This window comes from Megalopta genalis, unplaced genomic scaffold (genome assembly GCF_051020955.1).
Source record: "Megalopta genalis isolate 19385.01 unplaced genomic scaffold, iyMegGena1_principal scaffold0141, whole genome shotgun sequence".
In the NCBI taxonomy this organism is placed as follows: domain Eukaryota; kingdom Metazoa; phylum Arthropoda; class Insecta; order Hymenoptera; family Halictidae; genus Megalopta; species Megalopta genalis.
Window position 1 is genome coordinate 255,001 of NW_027476210.1, and position 5,000 is coordinate 260,000.

At 56.4% G+C, this 5,000-nt stretch overlaps 1 pseudogene; it reads left to right on the forward strand.

The window, feature by feature from the left end:
- The window catches only part of LOC143262558 (large subunit ribosomal RNA), a 2,995-nt pseudogene extending 2,146 nt beyond the window's left edge, over positions 1–849 (forward strand).
- The last annotated feature ends 4,151 nt before the right edge of the window (positions 850–5,000 follow it).

The window sequence follows — 5,000 nt, forward strand, 5'->3', positions numbered from 1 at the left end:
TTCCGGAACCCGGCAGCGGAACCGCATACCATTCGGGCCCTCGTAAGAGTGTTCGTCGGGGTAACCCAAAATGACCTGGAGACGCCGTCGGGAGATCCGGGGAGAGTTTTCTTTTCTGTATAAGCGTTCGAGTTCCCTGGAAACCTCTAGCAGGGAGATAGGGTTTGGAACGCGAAGAGCACCGCAGTTGCGGCGGTGTCCGGATCATCCCCTCGGACCTTGAAAATCCAGGAGAGGGCCACGTGGAGGTGTCGCGCCGGTTCGTACCCATATCCGCAGCAGGTCTCCAAGGTAAAGAGCCTCTAGTCGATAGATTAATGTAGGTAAGGGAAGTCGGCAAATTGGATCCGTAACTTCGGGATAAGGATTGGCTCTGAGGAGCGGGGCGTGTCGGGCTTGGTCGGGAAGCGGGTCTGGCTGACGTGCCGGGCCTGGGCGAGGTGAACGGCTCTCGTGGCTGGGATCCGAGCTCGGTCCCGTGCCTTGGCCTCCCGCGGATCTTCCTTGCTGCGAGGCTTCCGTGGCGTTTCCCATCGGTGCGGTCGTCCTCTTCGGCCGCCATTCAACGCTCAGCTCAGAACTGGCACGGACTAGGGGAATCCGACTGTCTAATTAAAACAAAGCATTGCGATGGCCCCCACGGGTGTTGACGCAATGTGATTTCTGCCCAGTGCTCTGAATGTCAACGTGAAGAAATTCAAAAAAGCGCGGGTAAACGGCGGGAGTAACTATGACTCTCTTAAGGTAGCCAAATGCCTCGTCATCTAATTAGTGACGCGCATGAATGGATTAACGAGATTCCCATCTGTCCCTATCTACTGGCGGTGGCGGTCTGTGGCCACCCAGGGTTGAGAGGCGACCCCCGAACTAGTCCTCGCGAAGGTTGTTGCTACTACCGAGTCGATGGATGCGTCGACGATGAAGGCATTTTAGACCGTCAGTGCGTCGTACATGTAGTACTTCGCATAATGGCGAGGCCCGAGATTAAGCATGCGGGCTGTGGCGTGTTCATGTACAGCATTGAATATGCTGTACTACTCCTTAGCGGGGGACTGTTGTCACTTGTGGCTGCAGTCCCCCGCGTCACGTTATGCGGTTTTTCTGGTCTAACTGGAATGCCGCATTTTCGTTGTCTGAACACGCCACGAAGCAACACGCCGTCGGATTGAATGTTGCTGCTGAGTCGATAGGTGCATCGGCGATGAAGGCACTCGAGAGACCGTCAGTGCGTTGTACATGTAGTGCTTCGCATAATGACGAGGCCCGTGATTAAGCAAGCGGGCTGTGGCGTGTTCTTGTGCAGTATTGAACATGCTGTACTACTCCCATCCGGGGGACTGTTGTCACTTGTGGCTTCAGTCCCCCGCGTTACGTTATGCGGTTTTTCTGGTCTGACTGGAATGCCGCATTTTCGTTAACTGAACACGCCACAAAGCAACACGCCGACGGAGTGAATGCTGCCGAGTTGACGGATGCATCAGATGCATCGGCGATGAGGGTATTTTGAGACCGCCAGTGCGTTGTACATGTAGTACTTCGCATAATGGCGAGGCCCTTGAACTAAGCATACGGGCTGTGGCGTGTTCATGTACAGCATTGAATATGCTGTACTACTCCCTACCGGGGGACTGTTGTCACTTGTGGCTGCAGTCCCCCGCGTCACGTTGTGCGGTTTTTCTGGTCTGACCGGAATGCCGCATTTTCGTTGTCTGAGCGCGCCACGTAGCAACATGCCGCTGGATCTAGAAATCGGGATGCAACCAATCACCTGGGCAACCCAGGCCGCAAGGGGCAAACGTGCCCTAGCCACACTTGAGCCTCCACGAAAAAGGTACCGCTGGATAGCTCGTGTTCTCAAAACGCAGCGAACCGAACGAAGTGTGGTGGAGAGGAAGAGGCAGCCTCTCCGACTGCTGTCTCCCGCGTGTTTGCCGTGCGTGGCGACCCTTGTCGTCGGAAAAGAGGATCCTGGGATCTGAGGGGGCCCTCTCCTGCGGGTGAGACGTCCCCAACACGTACCTTTGGCCTCTGCTTCGGCTAGATGGGGGGCTGGACGAGAAAAGCAGCCCTGGTCCAGTCAATCGGCTTGGAACGACCATACGCTTCGGCGAGTGGGTTCTGACGGGCGAGGACGCGGGCTGGGTTGAGCAATCGGCCCAGTCAGCAGACTATGTCCGGTGCGTAGCCCTAACCCAGCCTGATGGCGGGTTCCAAAATGTGTGGGTCGGTGGTGGCCGGGGAGCGTACCGGATGAAGGCAAAGATCTAACTATGGGATCTAAATTGAAAGTACAAATTGAACGTTCGAAGTCGGCGGGTCCAGCTCCTACTCGGAGTGAAGCCGTCGCCACAGACGCGGAAGCTACAGCAGCAGCTGTTAGCCCTCCTGCGTCTGCGAAAAAGACAAGGTCCGGGAAGGTGCTGAACATCGCCAATCCTCGTGTGACCTTGGAGAGATGCGTGACACCCACGCGAGCGGTCTCGGTGAAAACTGAGGCCACGGTAGAAGGCGCGCCGGACACCGGTAACGTGGGGACAGCGCCCAAGTCGGGGGACTCCCCCAGCCGCAAGGCTGGGAAGGAGAAACCCAGAAAAATCGAATCAGTCAAAGACACGCTCGTGAAGGTGCAACCGGCACCCGTGCGTGTCGAAGACCCCGAAGGTGGCGGTTGGAAAACCGTCACCAAAAAGTCGAAGCGTGCCAAGCCAGTCGCACCTACTGGCAAGGCCGCAGCAAACCAGGCCAGGAAATCGAAGGGGACGGTTTCCGGGCACAAGGTACGGCCTCTCGATCTCGTGAGAGACGAAGCCTTCAGGCGAGTATCGGAGATACGGACCTTTTGCTTTCGACCCGAGTCGAAAGTCAACAAGGAGTCCGGGTCGAAGATACTAGCAGAAGTCGGAGCACTCAACGAGTTGGTCCAGGAGCTGATTCAACGAAACAGCTTCGTCGAAGGGCAACTCGCCGCGGTCAGGGCGGACCTAAAAGCGCGTCCTGCCGTAATGAGTGCGGCGCGACCTGGGCCGTCCAAGGGAACCCTCCCGAAGACGGTCTCCAATGCCGCGCAGTTGACCTACGCCCAAGTGGCAAAGGTCAACCAGTCAGCGACTCCGGAGGCGAGAAGACCACCGACACAATACGTGGTGCGTATCTTCCCGCCAAAGGATAAAGGACAGAACAGCGATGCTACTAAGAGAGCTGTTCTGTCGATCGTAAAACCTGCGAAGGAGGCGATCCGTGTCAGATCGGTTCGACGCATCCACTCCGGTGGCATCGTCGTCGAAACCGATCGCAAGGAGGACCTAAAAGCCTTCGTAGGCAATAAGAAGCTGGCGAGTGCGGGACTGTCCGTCTCCTTGCCCAGCAAACGGGACCCCGAGGTCCTGATTTATGACATCCCGAAAGGGATGGGCAAGGAGGAAATTGCCTCCAGTCTTTGGAGGCAAAACCTCTCTGAGGCGTCCCAGAAGGATGTGCCTTCGGGCGTTCGGGTCAGTCGCATGGCTGGCAAGACCCCGGAGACAGCCAACTGGGTAGTGGCCGTCAGTCCGCAGATTCGTCGGCGGCTGGCGCAGAGAGGGGACCGGGTGTACCTCGGGTGGAGTTCCTGTCGTGTGCGGGACTTCATACAGGTCACCCGATGCTATAAGTGCCAGCGCTTCGGGCACACGGCGAAGCGCTGCAAATTCAAAGAGGATGTCTGCGGACATTGTGCCGAAAAAGGGCACGGGTATGCGCTCTGTAACAGGAAGAGCAAGCCTCCGGTTTGCTCCAACTGTAAAGACAGAGGGCGACCATCTGAGCATAAGTCGCGAGACCCGGCCTGCGCCTCCTATCAGGAAGCGCTGGTTTTGGAGATGTCTCGTATAAGACGCGAATAATAATTTGAATCTCGAATGGATAGTACAAACGACCGGCGACGCTCGAGAGTCATACGGGTCATGCAGCATAACATGCAGCGGGCCCGAAATGTGACCGACGAAGTCCGGACTGAGATGCATAGGCGAGGGGTAGATGTGTTGCTTGCACAAGAGCCATATAGCTGGCGGGGTACTGTGCCCGGGCTAGGCTTGAGAACGAGGCTGATCACGGCAGGCGAACCGGTGATGGCTGCAATAGCGGTCAGAAACCCGGATCTAACCGTGGTCAAAGTCTCTAACTTGTGCGACACGCATTTGTCCTGTGTCAGCATCTCGGGTTCGTTTGGGAGCTTCTTCCTGATCAGCCAGTACTTTCAATGCTCCGATGACGTTGAATCAGGTCTGGCGCGATTGGAGAGAGCTCTTTCCGCACTTAAGCATAACCGAGTCATTATCTCTGCCGACGTTAACGCAAAATCAGCCCAGTGGGGCAGCGCGGAGACGGACGTGAGAGGCCGTAAACTCGAAGAGTTTATCGTGAGCCATGGCTTGGTTGTCTTGAACGAGGCTGGAAACGCTCCGACGTTTTCCAGCCCTAGTGGACAGTCATACATCGACGTCACACTATCGACACCTGATATTTGCGACAAGGTGCGAGGTTGGAAGGTCCGCGAGGACCTGACGACCAGCGACCACCGAGTCATAGAGTTTTCTTTGAGTTTTTGCGCCGAGGACGGTGCTGCCGAAATTAGTAGCAACAGCAGCACCAACCGGAACGGATTATTACCAAGGTTCCGACTCCGAAGCGCAAAATGGCCCGAGTTCGACAAGGCGCTGCAGGAAAGTAAGAGGAGTATATCCCCCGATCCATTGAACAATAAGGGGGATGTCGAACATCTAGCACAGGAGATCGAAAGAATGATCGTCCAAGCGTGCGACTCCTCGATGCCAACCAAGCAGTGGCATTCAAAATCCGTCCCATGGTGGACGGCCGACCTGACGAGGCAAAAGAGGCGAGTCTACAAACTTAGACGAGCCTCGCAGAACGCAGCATGTTCAGAGGAGCAGAGGGCGGCCAAGAGGACCGAGTATCTTAAACAGAGAAAGGCCTACAAAGCCGCCATCAAAGCTGCTCGGTCG